This window comes from Taeniopygia guttata, chromosome 1A (assembly GCF_048771995.1).
Source record: "Taeniopygia guttata chromosome 1A, bTaeGut7.mat, whole genome shotgun sequence".
NCBI lineage: Eukaryota > Metazoa > Chordata > Aves > Passeriformes > Estrildidae > Taeniopygia > Taeniopygia guttata.
The window spans coordinates 62,811,602-62,835,182 of NC_133025.1; the positions used below are offsets into that span (position 1 = coordinate 62,811,602).

The 23,581-nt window shown below is 39.7% G+C and overlaps 1 long non-coding RNA gene across 1 annotated transcript; it reads right to left on the bottom strand.

Annotated features, from left to right (window-relative positions):
• Nucleotides 1-5,322: 5,322 nt before the first annotated feature.
• Nucleotides 5,323-21,593, bottom strand: LOC140682241 (uncharacterized). The gene is made up of 4 exons (XR_012053656.1): nt 21,431-21,593; nt 16,438-16,635; nt 9,599-9,737; nt 5,323-5,709 (listed from the first exon to the last, which is right to left on the bottom strand). It is a non-coding gene; the product is annotated as an uncharacterized lncRNA (long non-coding RNA).
• Between the last annotated feature and the right edge of the window lie 1,988 nt (nt 21,594-23,581).

The following is a 23,581-nucleotide window of genomic DNA, read 5'->3' on the forward strand; positions in this document are numbered from 1 at the left end:
GCTCTGGGCGGTAGAAGATGCTCAGCCCCTGAGCTGTGGGATGTCTGCTGCTCACAGGCAGCACCACTGGATGAAGTCAGGCTCCCTCCACACCTCGTGCTGGCAGGTTGCAGTTGACCAAAGCCTGAATGCTGTGATTCTTCTAACCTGTATTGAATCTTTGTTGGCTATTTAAGCGGAGACAGTCCAAAAGTAGGAGGTTTTTTGTAAAAGATCCTGGAAGCTTTGTATACCTCTGGTAGCTTTTTAGTTTTGTCCTCTGCATCCTGGATTAGCAAATGCTATTAATACCATCTGCCACCATTTTCAGGAGCATTAGGAGCTTTAAAAGCTTTTCTGAGGTGACTATAGCAGGAAGTCAGCACGTTTCTGATAATACCTGTGGGATGTAGCTGTCTACAAGACCATCTGAAGCAGGAGTGCATTTAGCCATTGGGTCTTTCTGTAGTACCATTGAAACAGAATAGGAGATATGCCAATGGTTTGAGGGGCTGTGGACAGGTCCTTACTGATTTTAAAATAATTGCCTATGAAATATGATGCTAGTTAAGTTCCCAGAATTCTTAACATAGTTGAACATTTCCAGTACTTTTGATGTTTTCAAATTTGGGTACAATGTACAGCATAACATTAAAAACAGAGCAATATCCTATTCCCCCTAGTTAAGTTTCTCTACTGTTATGTGTAAATAATGAGAAGAGATGCATTAAATACTATCTCATTGTAGACATCTCTGATGTGAATGTTTATGCCTGAACTGCCCCTCCTGGACTCTGTTTTATAGTCACTGGAGAGGAACAATGGGCAGGATTCATCTAATCAGTGAGAGATGTCTGCTTTAGGATGAGATGAATCCTGCCCAGAAAGGGCCTGTTCCTACCCTATGACTATAAAGGGACCTGAGAGTGGCTCGCTCAGGTGCAGGCATGTACATTTGGGTAGATGAATTCCACAGTCAGGCACCAGGCACTTGGAATGGAGAAAATATGTTGGCTCAGTTTACATATTTAGCAACAAAGAAAAGCTATGCAAGTTTACTCTAATGATGAGATTTGTACACACTGGCATCATAGTGATGATGTGATGTTCTAGTTCAAAATTTTTATTGGAACGTAGGGTACTTTTATAAGAAAGTCTCTAAAAAGCAACTTTTCTTTAAAAAATAAACCAGATTTGGACTAAAAGCCACAGGTAAAATTGCGTGGCAACAATTTTGAGAAAATCTCCAGGGTCCTGGGAGTACCTTTGAAAAGCAGACAATTTCTTTGAGAAAAAGCACGCATAAGTAAGCTGTAAGTTCCTATTTGTTATGTGAGTCACCTGTGGCTATGTATTTATTGAAAAAGAGAAGTGTATCCACACAGAGATCACCCTTGATTAAATTCAGTTAAAAAAATCTCTTGGCAATGCTTCCTCCAAGTGCATTCTTATTTCGAATCCTATCAAACCTAAAGTCTTAATGAGGTCATTTATTTTTCCTGCTCTGAGAAGAATACAGCGAGTGAAAGAGGGTGAGACATGAAAGCATTGCAAACTCTTTTTTCCTCTAGCAAAATAGATGCTGCTAAAGGAGATGAACATTTCTCTAGTGACACTGTTCTTCAGAAGCTGTGCAGATACAGCCAAGATGTTTATCCCTCTTTAAAGCAGGTTTCATTTATGCTTGATGAGGTAGGAGCAATTATTTTTAGGTGCTGCCTCTGTTAATTACTATTACAGCTAAGCGTTTGTCTCGTTATCTTCTTCAAAGTCATCTGGTGGTTGCCAGTGTTTGTTTCCTGTTAGAGCAACACCCAGAATCTGTTTTTCAAGTTTCTTTGACATAGATATGTGCAGCTGGGGGCTAAATAATCTGTAACAACTTCCCTAATGACCAAAAATTTTTGACCGCCTACAATTTCACTTCAAGTCATGTTGGCCAGTAGTTTAACCCTCCCTGTGACTGCCTTTGAACTCCTGCTAGTTTTTCTGTACATGTCACGAAATGTTATGGCAGAAATTAGAGTTGATGCTTTCACAGAAGTTACATTGCTATGAGAAAAATAAATAATATAACTTCTCAACAGCCAAGAACTGCCTGAGTCCCTTGTGCCTAGCATCACACTGGCAATTTATTTATGCTTTGATTATATGTTATGAACTGTCTCTTAATAAAGCTTGTAATCAAGCTTCCCTTTCTCTTCTGGCATATTTTATTTGTTTCTCATTGCAGGACTTCATTAGAAAGCTTGTTCTTTCCTTGTTCTTCCCACTCATGCTGTGTTTGTGAAATTTTCTCTTTATCATTTTACCCTTCCACTGACTTTTCAGTTATCTATGGTCACCCAGTCTTTCAAAGTTTTGGAGAGGGTTTTTTTTTTCAGGTTATTTGTGGACGTGTGTATGTATATATTTATATAGATATCTGTGGAGAGGGATGTGTATGGATAGGACAGGGATAAAAATTAGCCCCTGCAAAACCTCATTAGAAACAGACCAACTGAGAATGGGTTATTGTCCACAAATCTGTTTGAAACTTTCTCCTCTCTGGTTCTGTTACTCACCACACTTTGGTATTTGCTGCTGCCAATAGAGGGATCCAGATGTGTAGATGTGTAAATTTACAGCTGTTGGCGTCCCTTTGTTGACTCCACCATTATTATCTGTGCTGTACCATGAAGTGAGGTAGCTCCCAGAAAAGCTGACACCCTTGTGGGTGAAAGGAAATGCAATATCTACTACCTTTAACATGCAATGGAGAAGGAGTGCTATGAAAAATAATCAGACACATATGTCCAACACAAGAAAAGTCCTCTTGGACATCATATTTTCTGTTCACACTAAGATCTGCATGGTAACATTTAACAAAATACTGTTCTCCTGCTCAGCTGCTGTATTATTTTTAAAAAATTATGTTAATGTGAGTAGGTTTTCAGCTATTGTGAAAAAATAAAGATATTTCTTCCTGTGTTAGAGACAACAAAAGGAAGCTTCTTTCTATTTTTCTTTTTTTTTCAGGAGATAGAAGTAGGATTGAAATTGAATGTCTTCTGTTCCACGACTTACATCCATTCATGTTCTTATTTAAAATATTTTAAAAGGCTCAGCAGCAACCTTCTAATTTTCCATCACATCACTGCCCAACCCACAAGTAATGGCCTGCTCCCTTTTCTTCCAGCTGATGTTCCTTCCAAATTGTCCTCAGTGTGTTAGAATCTAAAATGCTACTGGTCCCAACCTTTTTAATCCATATCCTGAAAGCAAAACCCCAGCCTCATATTGTGGCTTTCTAATGTGCAAGCTAGAAATATAATAGTCCCTCTAGCTGTACTACAAATTTGAATTTAAAATGTTGAATGAGATTGATGTTTTATAAAAGGATGAGTGAAGCACCCTTTGATATTCTATTGTGAGTCTTGTAATATTTTGTGATTTACTTAAAATCTCAGATCCTAGAAAAAAATGGTGATGCAAATGTTTCAACACCAAAGAAATAGCAATAAACAACTTCTCTAGCCTCCTATAATATTTTCAGATAGTTTCTCATGTTTATGGAGACACAGAAACCAAAAGGTATGAAAATAATTTGAGTGGGCAATATTTTGGGGCATAAATTAGTTGTGCTTTTTAAACTAAAAATATTCTTGCTGTATCTATTTTTTTTATACATTGAATTATATGAAGTGAATTTGTATTTCTTGTGTTGATAATCTGTGGTATCTCAGACACCCAAAACACCCAAAACTTGTGTCATTTGAAGATGAGACATCATTTTTTAAATTACTTTCAGAGTCATATGAAAATTTGGAAATTTGGAATTGCAGTATCAAGCTGTAAACTTTCACCTGCATTATTATTATTATTACTATTTTTCTCTCATTATTATTACTCTCTTTCTCCTCTTCTAAGAGGAGATTGTTCATCTCAGGGCAAGGAATTCAGGCGATATTGGAAAATCTCCTTACTCTTGCTCTTAAATGCATCAGGTTCACCAGAGGAACAAATCTGATTTGTCTCCAGTTCTGAAGCATGGCATGAGGTAAACTTTGGTGTTCAGAGAGTTCTAAAATGTTTCAAGGAGCACAGTGGGTTTAATATTATCTCTTAAAACTACAGCACGTGAACACCTATTAAACGTCATGTGCTGAGGGAGACCAATGGGTCACTGTGATTGAGATTGGAGTTAAAGACAGGCATTAAAATGTGCAGGATAAGCTACACCTTGACCTGAGACAGAGCATTTTTGAGAAGCAGGGCAGGTGTCATGGGTGTGTACACCCAGACTGGCACTTAGCTGTGGCAAGCACATTTCTCTCACTCAGGATTTTTCATAGAGGTGCACAGAGAGAAATGAAAGAGAAAACAATTTCTGTTTTTGCTCCTTGTTTTTCCCATGTGGAATGTGTTTGGAGAATTGTTTACCTGGGGTGAGTGCTTGATTGGATTCAGGTGAGGATTGTTTGAGCCTGATGGCCAATCCAACCCACCTGGGGCTGGACTCTCAAGAGAGGGTCACGAGTTGTGTGAGAGCTAGAGATGGAGTCAAAGAAAGTAGTAAGTAATTTTAGTATCCTCCTTTTATATGGTATATTGATGTACTTTAGCATAGTTATAATGAAGAAGTAATTCAGCCTTCTGAATTGAGACAGACATCATCTTTCTTCCCATTGGTTTCGCCTGCGTTTACAATACTTAGCAATGGATGTACACGCCTTGGTCCCCGAGCGCAGGGGAGGAACCACAGACAGGCAGAGCTCTTCAGATGAAGAGATAAAACCAGCATGACAGACAAAGTTAATGAGAGTCAGAACAGTGTGGCAATTATTGTAAGATAATATTATGGGATACAAACAGAGTGCTCTCTCTCATGTTTGTAAAAGGTTTGTGTTTGCAGTTTCCCAGCTGACGGCTGGACTGTGACACCGTGTGTGACACTGGCAGTGCCAAACCTGCTGTCCCACAGCTCCCTTCGTTTTCAGCAGTACCTTCATCTGGCATTTCCTAGACTCTGGATTCCTTTTTGTGTTTAGTTCTGGAAGATGAGCTCTGATAAGAATTGCCTGTCTTTGCCAGCTCCAGGGCCCTCACACTGCACAGAGCTGTGCTGGGATGCCTTTCTGTCTGTGCTGATGGAGTGCCATGATATGTGTGTCCCACACTGGCTTGGGTGATAATCCCTTTGGTGAACAAGCTGTATGTTTTTATTACTTTGATTTGCTACATATTGCACTCCTTAACTTGTAGGCTCTGTATTTCTAAATTGAGCGAGCAAACAATAATCTGAAAAAATTAAAGCTCTCAGTCTGGTTGACACAAGCAAGGGAAGCACTGGTCATATCTTCAGAAGCACTCTTGGCATTTTTTATTAGATGGTTTTATATAGATGATATATCACAATTCTTTTCTAATATAATTACATAAAAACTGTTCACTTTAGCTCTGCAGTATTTCATCCATATACATATACATGTGTGACCTCAGAGGGAAAGAATTCATTTAGCAATTTATAAGAAAAGAAAATCAGTTTCATACATTGCAGTAGATTATAATAATAATGCTTACAACATTCAGGCAATGATTCAGTAAAGCACTTTACTACTATGATTTTTATTCATTTACTGAACAGGAGCATTACTGAATGTGGTTGTTAACAAAGGAAGATGTATTGGATATTGTGGAAAGACAGGCAGAAGAAAGAACTATTTAATCCTCAGCATCTGGAGGTTCACACTGTGAAAGAAATACAAGTAAAATGGTTTATATTTATACATAACATTATGATTTTTTTGTTGTTGGAATAGATCAATACCTCTCCAGTCACATCACTGATGCTGGATTGACTTAGATAATGATCTGGGCAACAGAATTAAATCCTTTTGACTAATTTTTTTAGTTGAGCTTGCAAGGTGGCCAACTAAGCAAATAATCCTGAAGTAGTATGTCTTAACATTACTATATTATGTAAGTTTTGAACAAAATGCACTTTCTTTTTCTCATAACAGATATTTCACTTTCATGGTTAAGATCTAGCCAGTCTGTACAATTGTTTCTTGTGAAGTACAAGCTGTCTTTGTAGCTTCAGTACCAGATTCCCCAAGTTATTTACTGGGGGAGGTAGGTGCATTATCAGGTTTTGCTTCCATATGATTTAATGCAGTAACAAGAGTCTCTAAAGAAAATTCAAATACCCGATAGTAGTTTCACAAGACCATTATCTTTTGATTGCCAAACTTTAAAGTATTTCCCAGACCAACTGATGAAGTAAATAATTGCTCATCCTCTATATTATTACTGCCACCCTGGATCTCTGTGGAGGACTAAAGGGAAACAGAATTTTCTTAGGGTGAATTTTATGAACAGAAAGATATTTGTCTAGTGCTTAGCCAAGAAAACCGAATCACTGAAGGAACTATTTACTCCTATTTTTTCTGTTATTGTTCCAAAGCCTTTATTCCATTTTTTCTTCTTTCCACCCATTATGTCTTCTCAGGTTTCTTTAGAGAAAATAAAAAATTCAATCTGGAAAAATATGCAGGCTACTGAAACATGTGCACTCTCTCAGTTATTGTAGGTCAGGATGATCTGGCAGTGTGGAGTGACATGCTGGAATCAGCATTGCTTTGGTAAGTGTTTATTCTTTTTTATTCTTGTGGGGAAAGGACCACAAGAAGTTACCTTAATCAGCAACCTGATATTTCAAATGAAAAATAGAGCCTTCCAGGAGTTAATTGATCCAAAGCAGACTGGATAGCTTGACTTTCATAAATTTAAAGACTTGTTTGAAGAAAAAGAACCAGCAGTAAGTGTTTCTTTTTAATTCTGCAACAGTAGCCTCTTTTATAATGACTGTGGCAAGATGCTGGACTGTGTTTTTGTAAAATATTAATCTCTGTGTACAGTTTTTAGCTAAGTTAGTAGGTTCACATTAATTCTAGCCATCAAAAATCCTAATCATTGCTTCTAGACTATTTCTGAAGCATCAGCTGCAAAACAATATCATGGTTGCTAGAAGTTTTTGAAAACCCCAGCAGAATCTCTAGCTCACTCATGTGAATGCAGCAGAGGAACAGTAGTAGCATTCCTTAGTTTTTTGTTGTCAGATCTGTTTTTCTGATATTTTGCTGTTTCTTATTATATCTATTATTCTTTATAATGTACATAGATTCAAACGGATCAGAGAGAAAATCATGGAACTGTGCCAGGGGAGGGTTAGGATGGATATCAGGAAAGGTTCTTCCCCCAGAGGATGCTCAGGCACTGAACAGGCTCCCCAGAGAATGGTCACAGCCCCAAGGCTGCCAGAGCTCCAGGAGAGTTTGGACAATGCTCTCAGGGATGCATAGGGTGGGATTGTTGGGGTGTCTGTGCAGGGCCAGGAGTTGATGGTCCTTGTGAGTCCCTTTCAGCTCAGGATATTCTGTGATTCCATGACAATATATTCTGTGCACTACACAGGCATTGCATAGTTCTCTGGGCACAGCTTTGACACTTCTTAATTTGCAGCTGCCTTACATGCTTTCCTTTGGAACCGTTCACCCAAGGTACAGAAAGGTTATTTGCTGAAACCCACAGCCAACACTTAACCTGTTTTCCCTGACAGAAATAAATACTCTTTTGCTCAATGAATTATTCCAAGAAATAACCTAAGCTGCAGTTCGCAAATCTACTACCCAGTGTAAAGAAGCTCTTCATAATTTTAAATATCAACTCCCTTTTAGGTTTGCATTAGTGTGTGAACAGACTTCATATTTAGCTTTGTCTTGGGTACTCTGGAGAGTGTTGTTGAGAGATATCAGTGCCAAGAGAGATAACGGAGACACCAAATGAGTACACAGGTGTCAAGAGAGATATCAAATTCACAAAAAGAAGGTTCCATTGAGCAGCCCTGAATGGTGTGCTTTGCTTTGAAATATTTGGCTATTAGGAGCTGAAACAGGCTAATTTTCTACTCTGGTAGCTCCAACAAGAGCAACATTTGATGCAGCTGCTCAAGTCCATTCTAGCTGGTTTTTGGTAGAACCAGAACCTGGAATCAATCTAGGTCCCCACCCAGCTAGGACAACCCAAGGGGTTTCTTGACCTCCTTCAAGTTCACCTGAAATTTTGCATAGTACAATGTTTTGTGAGACCTGCAATTATGCTGAGACTGTTTTTATCCAAACAGGATCCCGGTTTTGTTTCTTCTCAGAACCTTCTGTTTTTAACACACCAAATTTACGCATGAAAAACACTTTTAATCTAAGTGCTTATTGCTATGGACAAATTCTAAAGCAGGTTCACTAGGCCAAATTTCATCATTAGTTTCCTTTGAGCAAAGCCATTGTCTTCAAATTATGTCCTGAGTGGCTTGAGTGCCACTTGCAATGCACTCAGTTCTAGTGGGTTTTGTTTTACAGAACTGAGAGGAGGAGCAGACAGCAAAAGCTCAGTGTCCTCAGCAGTCACAGAGCTGCCTCTTCAGCACTGACAGAAGCACATCAATAGAGGGAGATGAGGGGATGATTTCCTGCAGCCTTTCCAGTCTGTTTTCAGAACAAGTATTTTCATGGGTGAGTTTTGGGCCTGATGTTGCACAATGCTTTGGAATTTGTACACTGATTTTTTTAGGGGGAACATAATACATAATTTTGTTTTAGCTTAGATGGTTTACAAATAATGGAACATATGGACTAAAGAAACCTGCCTTTCTTGTTCCAACTTGTAGTACTGTAAGCGAAAACCCAGGTCATTTTAAGTGTAAAATTTGTCATTTTAGTTCATTTTTTCCATGTGGTAATGTTATCAAAACTACAGGGACACTTTTTTTTTTCTTTCCATCATTACAAATTCATTCATCTTTTAGGTGGAGGAGATCCTTTCAGATGAATTTGTGGAAAACTGGAAAGATTTTCAGAAGGTTTGGCAGTCCTGTGATCCTGAGTGTACTGGCACAATAAATAGAAGTTCTACAGCTGTATTGTCCCTCTTTGCCAGATCAACAATTTGGGAGGCAAGTTGATGGTGTGTGAGTTGTAACAGTTCTTTTCTTACCATAACTTTCTTCCTGTCTTTTAATATGGCAGCTATAGCTGGACATATTGAGTCTTTTGGTTTGCCTTAAGCGTATCAGGAAGAGACTCCCCATTCCTCATGTGATCAGGTTGTGAATTATTTAGTCTCTGAATGTTGGAAATTTGTGAGTTTGACATTATTTCAGCATTTCAGAGGTGAGACAAGCCTTTTCTCAACAAAGCAAATCCATGCTGCAGATCCATGACATTATAAAATATTAGTTAGCATTAACAAACACAAATAAATCAAAATTAAATAGTTTTTCTTCAGTAGACTGTTGTTGTAAAGAACAAGGATTTGAAATTTAATATTCTCAACATAAAATGTAATTTTCAATATAAACAGGGTCCCCAAAGTGAGGAGTCCAAAGACCTACAAGCATGAGTAGCATGGGGTCAAAATATCCATACCCCAAAGAGAGAGAATTATATTAAGCATCTTATTGCAATAATATTTCAGTTACATGATCAGGTCAGTTTATAATCAGGTCTAATCTACTCCCTCAGGAGCTCTGGTTTTCCCTGCTTACAGCCAGTGACTTTCAAAAGGATGTAGAACTCTCTCTTACCTTTGAAAACATAATAGAAAAATCAAAGAAATCATTTCCAGTCTGACCCTCGCAGCCTGGTGTCCTGCTGATCATTCTGAGTGAGGACCAAACACAACAGCATCAATAGGAAATGGTTTTTGAAAAACAATCTTTTATCCTGAAATATGAATGAGCATGAGCGCGATCAGTGCAACCAATTCTACCACACACATTTTCCTTTCTATAAATATCTTAAGAGAAAACTTTGGGTGTAATGCACCGGGTTCATGAAAGTCATGTTCTCAGCACAGTGTGCAATAACTATGTGCTTTCACCATTTGTCAGTTTTATAGCGCTGTGTTGTGCAGTATATAATTAGTCATTGATCATGAACAAGTAATTATCCTTTGAATTACCTGAGACTCGACAGTTATACAATTTCCTAAATAATGTTTCTACCATTATTTGTGTCAATGAGAGATCTGTACTGTAAGAGAAGTCAGGAATTGTAGCCACTTTGAATTGGAAAGCAGCCCTTCCTTGAAATTCAAAACATTACCTCTAAGAAAATAATATAGAGTAAGGTACTGAGAGGCAAACTGCTATGGTTTAATTCATTCATCATTGTGGTCAATGGCTGTTCTGCTTTTGTTTTAGCAGGATGAACCAGAAGCCTTATGAGATCCATCTAGGAAAACGCTGGGCACAGAGATTGTGCTCCAGCAAAGTGCAGGGAGGTTTGGGTATGACAAGATTATCAAGATTATCAAGATTCTGTTGGGGTGAACATGGAGCACATTGGCATATTTGCATTATTAAGCAGTGGCATTGCTGAAAAATGAAGGTGTTCTGCCAAGTGAGATGTGCAACACCATAGATGGGATGAGTTTGGAATCCTCCTACAGGAGGAACAGCCTCTGAACTACACATCTGAAAGACAGGGCTTATGTTCTGTTGCCAGGGGCATTCAGGGACATACAGTCTTGCACTGGCCATGTTTAGGAAACAGAATCTCCTTCACACCATATCATCCATTCTTCTGCAGTAAACATCTCTTAAGGCACCTGCTCTCAGGAATATTGTTCATCAGGGTCATGGTCTAGGCAGCTGATGACTGCTCTGGAGAAGAGATGTAGTTCTTAGAATAAGATGAAGAGAGAATTCACAGTCAGCAAGATAAAAATGACCTACTTGATTGGAGTAGTATTTGGTATAGCTAATTAGGTTAGAATGGCTCACCCATGGGTGAGGAGATAATTCGTACAATCCCCTTTGTTGTAATCTCTTTTTAGAGTTCTCACTCAGTATTTAGCCTGACCTCTTAAACATGCATTTTGCCTCATACCTTTTTATCGATCTATATTTCTTAGTTCCAAGCGTGGCATTAATTTTTATGTTAAATCTTATTTAAGATGTCCTGGGAAAATGTTGTGGATTATGTAGAGAAACAGTGGATGGCACTGTTCATTCACAACTCTAATGTGGTAAGAAACAGCAATTTTAAAAAGGCTGTATTTTAAAATAATAAGGAGAAAGAAAAAAAAAAAAGTAATTGACTCCTATAAATGCATACACACTGGCTTAAGACTATCACATCTGTGCTGGGAATGCTGTAACCAGATTGGGGATTTAGCACAGGCGCTTAAAGGGATGCAGGGGTTTTGAGCAAAAGGTGATGAAGTGACTGAATTGCATTCTGAATTCCAGTGGTTCAGCTACATCAGTCTTATTTATTTGAAATGCTACTTCTGCTTTGGGGGGCTCCTGCTATAATTGGACTTTTGCATTGATGTGACTCATCCAGAGGCACTTGAGGACAATGCTGCCATCGCTACAGCAGAATAACTGGCATGCTTGTCCCAGATGGCTTCCTGGGAGATGGCATTCAGACTGGGGAAAAGAGGGAACAATTTTTAAGGGCGTTTGGAAACCTTTTATGGATTAGAATCACAAAGCAGATGTTGCTGTGTAGTGTTCACAGCCATTTTCTGTGGGAAGGCTACACTTGTTTCAGCTAAAGAGAGCTTCACAACTGCTGGAAAATGGTGATTCTTTCCCTTCCTTGTCACCCTCCTGACACTTCCTCTCCTGCAGTATATATGGTGTGGATTGGATTTCTGAAAATAAATTAAAGCTTTGATTTCTTTTCTCTTTTTAGTTTTCCCCTGACGGACTGCATAGGAAGGAGGCACTTGATATGTTCAGTTACAAGTGGGATCTTTTACCACAGGTATTTTTTTAGTGTCTTCTAAATAGAAACTGAGTAAGTGAAGTGTAGAGAATGGCATGTATCCACAGGAGTCTTCTGCTTTCATCCAAGACTGCTCCAAAGCTTCATGATCATGAATGAAATCCTGGAAGGTTAAACAGCTCAGGAAAGCAGTGACACAGTGATAACCAGCGCTTTGATCCTTGAGCACTGCTAATTTACACAGGAGTGGTTTCAGAGGGTCACTTAACAGGGAATACCAGCTCCACCTCTCCATTGGAAGTTCCTCTCAGGATAACACGAGAGGCTGAGCAAACAGCATGCCTGGTTAAAACCAGGAGCACTGACTTATCTTGCCAAGGATTTCAGTTTATATTCATACACCAGGCATTGAATGAAGGCAAACAAGAGTTTTCATTCATGATTTCCAACTGATTTATTTGTGCAGTGCCTGTGATCTTAGCTCCCTCTGCCACCAATGCAGCTGATTTGACAGGTCAGTGTCAGGTGAGCCAATCCACCACACAATTTAAGCTTTAATTATACAGGGTATTCACAAAGGTTTGTATCCTTAGGCTCCTTCTAGAGGCAATAGAGCTCTTCCAGGTAATGATACAGTGCTTAAATTAGGTGCCTGTTATCTCTGTAGTTAACAGAAGGAGCCTGGAAAGGCAACTTTCCAAGGATGGCTTTCTTAGTAATGCCCTTTGCTGTGTATGGAAAGGAAATTTATTGCTTTGATCATCTTTGCCTTAAGACATTTGTATTTTATATTGTTCTCAACCTCCCAAACTATTTTATCTTCTTATTTTTTCAGGTTATATAATAAATAGAAGGATGACTCTTCTTATAGAGTCTTTTATAAGATGCTTTTGGATAACTTAAAAATTGCTGTTCTTCCTGGTGACTCTAAGTGGTAGCAGCTCACATATATCAAAAGAAATGCACCAAAGAGAAGAAAAAAGGCAAACGGAGCTTTCAAAAGTTACTGTTATTATAGACAAATTTCTGCTTAATATAAGGAAAATATATGTGTAGAAATGAGACTTTCAGATAGACTAAGAATGCATGTTGTTTTTCTAATGGTAAAGACTGTCCTGGGCTGATCTCTCATTTCACGGAGATGTATTCAAAATTTTACAACTCTCAAAGCATTGCAACAGGAGGGCAAACACACATAGATCATTCACCAAAGGCTCTGGGATTCAGGTACAAATGTTGAGCTCACTTTACAGGGCCCACAAGGATTAATATCTCAGTGCCTCACTCAAAAACTGGGGTTTTGCCAATGATGAGAGCTGAAGAGAAAGCTTGTGGTCTTCAGCAGAATCAGCACAGCTCATGGTTCAGGCCCTGGATTTGGATGTTCTCAGGGGATCAGGAGCTGTGACACATCTGATGGCTACGCCACAGCCACACCCCCATGGTGCCTGTGCCCAAGCAACACACAGGTACCACCTATTGATTTGCCTCTCTTTTTAATTTGAATATATGTAATAGCCTGCCTAATCATGGGGGAATGGGAAACAATGACACAGCAGACACCCAACAAATTGTCCCTCGTTTTAGGGTGAGCTTCTCATAAAAGTATTTCTTCTTGTAGTTGCATGCTAACCTCCATGTGGGATTAGAGCCAGGACACAGGCATTTCCTTTCCTCTTTACTCTGATATGTCCTTGGAGGCACTCCCTATCTTCCCTTGGTTTTTGGTATTTCATAAACAGAATTCCATAAAACATATGAAATTCCATAGAACAGAACCCAATGCTCACTTTTCTGCCAACAGCTCTCAAGACAGGAGTATACCTTGTCTTGCCCCAGATTCTCCTCAGCCTTCCTCATTTCCTCTTAAATGATATGACCTTTTGGTGTTTCTTAAGCCCCCCAGCTCCTCTCTTCAGTGAGAATTTGTGACCAGTAATGGAAATTAATATTACATGAAGTCTCTTGAAAGGCAAATCTGGCCTCTGCTACCACAGTGGTGATTTTGGACCAATCATCTGTGACGGGTAGAATCTTGATATTTCCACATCTTTCCACCTGTAAGTTCTTTAACAGGTTGGAGTGGTTAAAGTGTAAGATCCTGTTCCACTTTCATTAATCCTCAAAACTTCTAGCAGGCTGCCTCTGTCTCTGAAATGCTTTCTAAGTTTGTTTTTCCAAGGCACTAGGATATATCTAAGACCTTACAGATGACTCCTTCTATGTAATATTTTTTGGGCACTGAGTGTTCCTGCAGATGCCTTCCAAAATTGCCTTCAATATGAGCTGTGCTTTAGTCAAGAAATCAAACCTGGGGGTTTTTTTGTGTTTTTTTTTTTGTTTGTTTGTTTGTTTTTTGGGGTTTTTTTTCTGTGAGCTGAGTTTGTCCTTCCTGTTCTTGAGGTCAAAAGATCTTTGAGAAATTCCTCAAAGTTATTTTTACTGAGGTCCAACACCATCCTTACTGAAAGCAGAGAGCTGGCAAGATACAAAAAATGCAGATGACTCACCAAGATGGAATATAGCTGTCACTAGGACCCAGTACACTAAATTCAACATAAATCAGTGACCTCACTAATAAATAGCTCCATCCCCAACTTCTGCTGAGCCACCACCTGGAGCTTTATCCACACCTTCAACAAACTTCCTGGCATCCAGAACTGGTGTTTCAGAGCAGAGGGTTAGGCTGGATTGCTTAGACCTGAGAGAAGAACTCTGTGAGCCAGCCCCAGCGAGCTGGGAATGTGCAGGGAGGGAGTCTGGTGCCTGACACAGCTGGGAAATCTGCTTGTGGCTTATTGCTTCAAGGTGGAAAAGCAAAATTCCTCTCACTGCACACTTCAAGCAGCTGGGCAAGACACAGTCCATGGCTAGCCCAGAGGAACACATATGCTGGTTGCTTGGCTAGATGCTAATGCATGGAAAAAATAATGGATCTGCCTTCCCAGCTGGAAGCATGGAGAGTTTATCTCCCTTTTGTCACTGTCAACTTCACAAGACTTGTAACTGTGTCTGAAGGCCCCTAGCACTTTCCGCTTTGACTGAAATTGCTAAATGGACACCAAATTCAGGGGAAAGGCTGACAGATGTGGATGAAAAAGCTGATTGTGTTGTTCTTGTTTTCCTAGGAAGGCAGGGTGAAAGTGGTGCATGTTGGAGGGGAATATAATTTAAAATATAAGCTTGCCCGAACTCAGGATAGATCTCAAGGATCCCCAGTGACTCTTGTATCTCATAACAGGCTTTGAACTCTTTGTGACTCTGTAATTACTGCCTGAAAGCAGGAATAGATTTCCTAGAAATATGTCAGTAACTTCCCAGTTCTTCTTCTTCCCTCATTTTAAAGTTAGGTTGTGTCTTTGCATTTCTGCATAGATTTAGGAGAGAATTTTAGCTAGTTCTTTAAGAGCTAATACGAATACCTAGTAATATTCTGTGATTTCTCTCGCTATTTGTTATTGATATTCATTGTTCAAGAAACCTGCTGATATTTGACTTTTATCAAAATTGGATACAAAAGAGGCTTTAAGTGTTTCATACCCTTAATGCAATCTGTTGGTAGTGTTCTTTCTTTGTTGACTAGAAAGCCAGTTTTTTTCCTGATCCCTCTTATTCTACAAATTCTTCACTAATAAAAATTCTTATTGTTCCTTTCCTTTTTTTTTTTTTTTTTTTTTGAATTGAATCTCACATTGTGTTCTGTGCTTTCTTATTCTGTGCATATATACAGTGCTGTTATGCTTCACTGCTGCACCACCAGGTATCCTCAAGTTATTATCTTTTTAGACTCATTTCCCATGAGACTACAGTTCCTTGAGAAGGTAGAAATCTACATTTTCCCCCTCTCTCCTCCTGCCTTCCTTTTGTAAATGTCATAACTTTTTAATTCCATCATCATTCCTGCTTAAGCTGTATTTCACCATTTCAAGTAATTTCTCTGCATTAACCAGGACAAAATATAGAAAGACTTTCCCTTCACTGGATTTTGTGGATCAACAGGATGTCACTGCCACATTCTAATGATCTTTTGGACAACCCCTGTTCTGCTGTAATCATTACTCAACCAACTACAAACAGCTCTTTTACCTTTAGGGGAAAAAACAGTATCTCCAAATCTCCAGGAACTTCAAATCTAAATACTATTGTCCCTGTGGCTAATTTGCAGTAGTCATCCTACCACTGTAGCACTGATATTCTCATAGGTTTTTATCCATAGAACTCTAAATAAGGCTTAACTAAGTGACCTTTAAGATTCCAGGATCTACCAAGAACCATAAAGACTTCGAGGTCCTGCTCTTTATGCCACATTTCTTATATTCATGTGCTGAAAACCAGCATGCTTGACCTGTTCTGTCTTGTTTTGTCTCCTCTATGACCCTGTGATGCATAACCCAAGTCCAAATAATTTTAGGTCCTCAGCTAAGTGGCTGTAATTAATCCCTTCTTGTGAGTTTTTCTGGCAGCTCCTTTCTTCAGTCTGGTCTAAGGCTTGACTCCTAGGTAATAAAGCTGATGGACAAAGAGAGCACTTCTGTCAGCAAGATCCTGACAGGGAAGATGGATTTTAGGTGACACCCTGAGTGTCACTCACTCACTTCCAGAACACAAGGCTCAGGCTTGAACTTCAGCAGGGAGAAAGGGTATAAATGACATTTGGGTGTGTCTTCATCACCTGTTCTTTAATTACCTGTTCATTTTGCTCAGGGATATCCATGGCAAGGCCCATGTTGACAGGCAGGAGCATCACAGAGCTGCTGGTGATGTTTTGGCCACCTCTCCCAGTCAGTCAGGGTAGCAGTTATCTCAGAAGAGCAGGGCCCTCCAGCACATGAGTCCATCTGACATCTTCGTGAGGGAGTCACCAGTCTCTGTCATCTTCTGATCCCTGTTTTGGAGGCTTAGAGTTAATCTGCTGTGTGCTGCTCAGATCAAAGCAAAACTCTTCTCATTAGCATATTTTTAGAATAAGTGGTAAAATGTTACGATTATCTTCAAGTTTAGGGAATACTATAAAACATACTTAATAAATCTATAAAATGAGACTGCTGAATATTCCTGCATTTTGCTTATATGGAAATCCACGCTCTAAAATTTAACAAAAATAATTGTTCTAACTTTTCTTTTCATGGGTTATAGTAAATCCACAATGGATGTAAAATAGATACAAGTGGGACACATTGCATACACTTTAATTTAATTTCATTCGGTCTTTAAAAATTATTAAATATTTAATTGCTATATATTTTAATGGCTCAGTGATGAAGCTTGTGGTATTTCAGCAAGAAGGGTATATAGTCCATATCCATGCACTTTCTTATAGGTCCCAAGAAGGAAAAGTATTATGAACATTCTTCCAGAGGGAAGAAGCATGGAAGTGATTTACTTGGGATCCCAAAGGACAGAAAATGTCAAAAGATAATTTTTTTCCCTTTTAAATTCAATGGAAATACTTTCATTAACCTCTTTCATGTTAGCTTAGCCATCTCATGCTAACTGAGGAGGTATTAAAGGATCAAGGTGGCTCCTTAGCTGATGGGGAAACTTGGGCTCATTAGAAACTAAGCCTGTGATTTGGGGGCCAAACATCTCCATTAGCAAAGGAAATCATTCAGAACAGCATCAGTATCAGTCATTCTTTAATTTTTTTTTTTTTTTTTCTGTAAAGGAAATGTTTGCACAACACAGGCCTTGGAATCAATGTGTGTTCTAACTTGATGAACCTATCATTTTGTTTTGCAGCCCGGTTTCTTCCATGACTACTTCTTGTTTGTCATTACAGAAGTTCTTGCTCATTATTGCTGAATCAAATGTTTGAAACTACAAAATAAGTGATGATCATGCATGATCTTTCAATTTTGTAATCAAACAGCTTGAAGAACATATCAACAAATATGCCCAGGATACAATGTTGATGAAGTAATTAAAAGGCTGAAGGACAGAGAGATACAACAGGCAGCAACTATTAAAGACAGTAGCACCAGAAACTACTGAACAGTGAGTATTTGTGATTTCATTGTCCTTTTATTACATTGAGGATGATGCATTTCTCAAGTTTTGGCAACGCACAAAGGATAAAACATCACCATGTACATGCAGCCAGGGATATGCATCACTATTTTGTGATGTTCTTGGACTGTACGAGCTCAGCAGAGTCTGATTGCATAGAAAACTCATAAGGTTTGGTCAGAGTATCCCCTGGGATCAATCCAGGCTGGGGATGAGCAGAGGGAGCAGCCCTGGCAGAAGGACTTGGGGGTGCTGTGGGTCAGAGCTGGCCCTGCCCCAACCCAGAGCCCCCCTGTGCTGGGCTGCACCCAGAGCCCCAGGGCAGCAGGGCAGGGGGGATTCTGCCCCTCTGCCCCGCTCTGCTGAGACCCCCCTGCAGGGCTGCATCCAGCCCTGGGATCCCAGCACAGCAAGGACAGGGAGCTGCTGGAGCCAGGCCAGAGCAGGGACACCAAGGGGAGCAGAGGGATGGAGCAGCTCTGCTGGGAGGAAAGGCTGAGGGAACTGGGATTGTTCAGCCTGGAGAGGAGAAGCCTTTGGGGTGACCTCACTGTGGCCTTGCAGTGCCTGAACGGAATCCACAGGGAAGGTGGAGAGAGACTCTTGACAGGGGCCTGGTGTTACAGGACAAGGGGTAATGGCTTCACACTGATAGAGAGGATGTTTAGATTGGATACTGTGAGAAAATTGTTCCCCGTGAGGGTGCTGAGGCCCTGGCACAGGTTTCCCAGAGAAGCTGTGGCTGCCTCATCCCTGGAAGTGTTCCAGGCCAGGTTGGATGGGGCTCTGAATACTGCGGTCTAGTGGAAGGTGTCCCTGCCTGTGCCACATGGGTTGGAATGTGCTGATCTTTAAAGCTCCTTCCAACCCAAATCATTCTATGATTGTGTGATTCTAAGACTGACCACAAACACTGTCTTCCAGCTGCTGTTTATGATCATTCAAATGGGACATGCTTCCCTGCAATAGTCCTGTTCTGCCCTGCTTGTGCTGAGTGAAATAAGCCTGGAATGAATGAGGATGAGAGCTCTGTGTGAATAAAGTGGTTAAATGGGTTTCCTTGTCAGAACTGAAGTGGCAGACTACCTTATGTCTCTGGTAACTGCCTGGGCACGTATGTTTTCAGGTGAAATGCAGTCTGAAAATGATTCTCCATCACTTATGGTCTTTAAGGGTCTCTGTGACTTTTGTAAAAGAAAGGAGGGTTTGCACTTCATAGTCTAGGTAATATTCCAGCTGGGAGTTTTCACATTCTTCCTGCTTTGATTTCCCTGTCACTTCCAACAAGTGGTTTATCAATCCCTGCCCTGGCAGCTCAGGTGCTTTTCATCCTGGCTCCGTAGCTGAGCAGGTGAGCCAAGGCCATTGCCCATCTTGGTGGCATGTTTGCCACTGCTGCTCTCATCCACAGCTTCTTCTGGAGCAGCCAGGCAGCTGCTGCACGGCTGGGCAGAGCTGCTTTTCCTCAGAGGTGACATAGGGCACTCCAACAGTGATAGCCTGTTGTGACAGTGGGATACATAAAAACATACCTCTTTTCTGATTTGTTATTCCAGACCAAGCTGTCCCCAGCATGGAACTGGGTAAGCTTTGTTTATCTGAATAGCATTATGCTAGTGGAATTGCAGGAGTGGGCAGAATGCACCCTCTGAGGGGTAATTATCTTAGCATGCCTGAACAACCCAGAAATGCAGACATAACATCAGCAGTTAACCTCTGCAGGGTTACACTGTTGGTTCTTCCTGGATTATTTTTAGGGAGGGTGTCCAAGAAGGGCCCAGGCTCTGCTCCATGTGGTCCAGCAATGGCACAAGAGGACCAGACAGGAACTGATGCCCAGGAAGTTCCACGTGAACACGAGGCAGCAATTCTTTCCTGAGCGCTGGAACAGACAGCCCTGTCCTGCTGGAACAAGAGGGCCGGAGCAGAGGAGGTACTGAGGTCCTTCCCAGCCTGAGCCATTCTGGGATTCTGTGTGAGGCATGTTGGTGAAAGAGGATGCCAAGCTCAGCTCCTTTTCCAAAGAGCACTTAAATATCTCTGGCTTTGCTGACCTGGCTTTTCTAGGAACTGGGTAAGTAGGTGCAGACTCTAACTTTCCACCCTTGGACTTATCTAACTTTTAATGCGGTTTAAAATCAGAAAGATGGTAACTACAGCTGTGTTAAGGACCCTGGGGTAACATCACCATTTCTATGTGTGACTTCACTCTGGTAAACATTTCCATTACCTCCTCCCTGTAAAGTCATCCTCAATCCCTTTCTTTTAAATCAACAGACACTTTGCCTTTTGTGAGCACAGAACAATGACCTAGTCACACAGTTTAATATGAATTAATCTTGCATACAATTTCAGCAGAGTTTTATCAGTTTATTTTTTCCTCCAGATGAAAGTGCTCATAGTTGAGACTGTCGTCACCAACATTACTATTGTGGCTGATTCTCTCCAGCTTTGATTGGATTTGTGCAGCCAGATTTCTTTATCACTGCTATTAAGCATTTGATCTGATGGTAAATACTTGTTCAACTGAACATAAAATGTTCTTGCTTATCCAGAAGCTTTACATTCATAGAAAGGAATGATAATTTGCTAATTATTCTCAAATTTTTAGCACTCCTTATGCTGTTCAGTTATTTAATGATTTTTTTTTCTTTTAATCTGTATAATTAAGTAAAATATAATGGCAAAAATAATCACTGTAGGAACACTTGGGAAGTTAGGACAGAGCTGTGCAGGATAGGTATAAAAAAATACATCCAAATCAGGAGGCCCGAAGCAGCTGAAGGAAAAAAAAAATTATGGAGAAAAACCTCAGCAGCAGGAGGGGATGCAACTACAACTTTTCAGGGAAACAGGAGGTGGAAGAAGTGTAAGAGAAACAGGGATAGGTAACACTAAGAGGGGCATAATGGGAGACTGCTGCTCCTCTTAGGTGCAGAAAGGCAGAGAAAGGAAAGAGAAGGGCACGTGAAAGGAAGATGAGAAAGTTCCTTGCCAAAACAGATTAGCTCAAATGTATCCCTAAATCTGTTTTGAAGGAATCGTACTTCCCACCTCCCTGCAGTTCTGTGTGGTTCTGGGATCTGAATCCATTCTGCAGCATTTCTTGTCCAATTAATTATTAATTATGGCTCTTGAGGAACAGGGACAGCAGCAAATTCTGCAAATGGCACTTTTCCTCAAGTTTGCTAAATGAGTTACTGTGATGTCTTCTGGCACTTGTTGCTTTGCAGGTGAAGTTTTATCTTAACTCAGTGCTTTTGCTGAAAGTACAAGTCTCAGAAATATAGCCAAATTTTGCTCTCTGGCTCTTCCTGGACAGATTTGAAGTTATACACAATAGAACTTTATTTAAATAGCTTACTGTCAATGCAAGGAAGAGAGATCATTTTCAGTGTAATTTTAAATGGAGCCATAGGCTAAAACACACAGATATTTATTACTCAAAACAGCATATTTAGAAGAAAAAAAGAGTCCTTATAGGAATTACTTAATTTCTCATCTAACATGTATTGGAACATCATGGCATGCCAATGGATGACAGTCAGTTTAATCTAGTTAGTTGGCTGAAGTTAGGGTTAACAGATGGAGGGCTGAGTTATCTGGATTTTGTGGTAATACTGGAAGTTTTTTTTTAAAAGTTAACAGCAATAAATCATGAAAAAAAACCTTACCTGAGAGATCTGGAAGTTTTCTATTTCAAGTGAAGGCTATTGGTGAAATTAGGAAGAGATCAGTGATATGATTTTTAGCACACTGCCTGCATTCTTTAGCTTGATCCAGCTAAGCTGCTGATCAGGCCAAGAGGGAGGCTGAAATCTGTGGGACGTGAATGAAGATCCACAGGTAGTTGCTATGGAGTTGTCACCACTAACAGATTGCAAAATGTAAGTGTTTGATTGCTCTGCCTTGAACAGATCCTTGTCCTCAGCATTTTGAAACTCTTACTCACAGCTGTGGAATTATATCCTAAATTATACTCCATGGTTTATAGTAGTAATGTTCAACAGCTTCTTATACTCTGTGTAAAAAGCCAGAAGACAGTAACCAGTCCTTTAAGGAAAGAAATATATTTATGCCCAGTTCTGTGGGCAGTACATTCAGTGAGAACTGTGTGGTGTGACCTGGGTTTAATTTAAAATACTGCTTTTGGATGTTTAAGCTGTTGAGGAATGTTGCACCTAGAGAATGCTGAAATGCTGTTGCCTATAATGCAATTGATGGTTTTATTGGGGTATCAAGAATCCCAGTAAGAGGGCAAGGTTTGCTGTTGGTATAGGTACAGATATGTTGTCCACCCATATAATGAGGACATGGTCTTCAGTGATACAGTTCCTAAAGAATGAATAAGAGTGTATTCATAGTTTGGGAGCACATTTTTTTAAATCTCAGCTGCTTGCCTTACCCCATCAGTCATCCCAAGTATTTCAAGGCACTGCAGTCAAGGGCTTTCATTTTCAGCCCTTAAAGACGAAATTCATAGTCTGAGCCAATTGCTTGGGGTGGAAGCCTCAGTGTAGACTAGAGTTAGTAAGTAATTATCCATTCCTCATTTATTTTTAAGTTTATGTTTCAGGTTTAATTTTGTGGTTTAATTTTAATTTTAAAATTCTGGTGCCGCTGAAGACACTTTTGCCATTGGTTTCAAGGCCTGTTTTAGCTTCTGTATTGTGCCTCTGTAATTTTTTTTTCTCAGAGGCTGCATTTACTTTTTTCATGCTGTTACTACTATATTCTGCTGTCATTATTTCTCTTTTAGGAGTAAGACAAGAGGAAGAGCTGACTTGTGGGTGGCTGACATAATATTCAGGTTTTTCCTCGTTCAGGCCTGGAAGTTTAGAAGTTTGTGAATATAGTTTGTGAATGCGGCCAGTTAATCAGGTATCCACCAAAATATGTGCACCTTTACATCCAGGAGCACAATAAAAGATTCTTGAAACAGGTTGACCTCAGGGAAAATGAATGTGCCAGCTCTTTGATTTAAATCAAGGATCAACAGTGTTTTGTCTGTATTTAAAGCTTTTGCCAATTATGAGAGTCACAGCTTTTCTTTCCATATGTTACTATATCACATAGTTGTAAAAGGAAGTGTGACCCACATTTAATATAAAGTAAGTCTCAGAAACCAGAAGGCAAAGGAAAAAATCCTCCTAACTTTTTTTTTCTTTTTCTATGATTTGTGATTCACTGGGGTAGAGGGTGGTCTGTACTTACAGAAAAAGAAACCTGATCTTCTTCTTACAATCTCTAGTAGGAAGATAACATAAGTGCAAATGTTCTTGACTATATTTCAATAGAAACTCAAATTAAAAAAAAAAAGAAAGGCTAGTGCAAGTCTGTAGGGGAGAGCAGGGTTTAAAGGGTAAAATTAGGAGAAGTTAAAATGATGCAGTGAAAACTATTTAGTAATTTTTTTTTTTTTTTTGAGCAGTTGTACATGCTCTGTATGCCAGCGTATGGAAATCTTTTTAAAAGAAATGAAACATTCCTATATGAAAGACCATTATCTTAGTGGTTTTTTTATCACAATCAGGAGTAGGGTGTAGTGAAATGTCAGTGTGTATATTTTTCTTTGCAAGTTTTTCCCAGTTTAAAATCTGTCATGGATTTCTTCACTCCTCTTTGTGACTCATATATTGCAGAAGACTCCTAAAATGCTCAAGAGGTTGCACAAGATGCTTTTTCTCTTTTTCCCCATAGAAGCAAAGCAGAACAGGCTCCTAGAGTACCACTACACAATGAGCAGAAGGGATCAGATCTCAGTCAGTCACCAAAATAGATTTTCTATGGCCAAAAAAGAACCTTAGTCCTTCAGGACTGGAAAT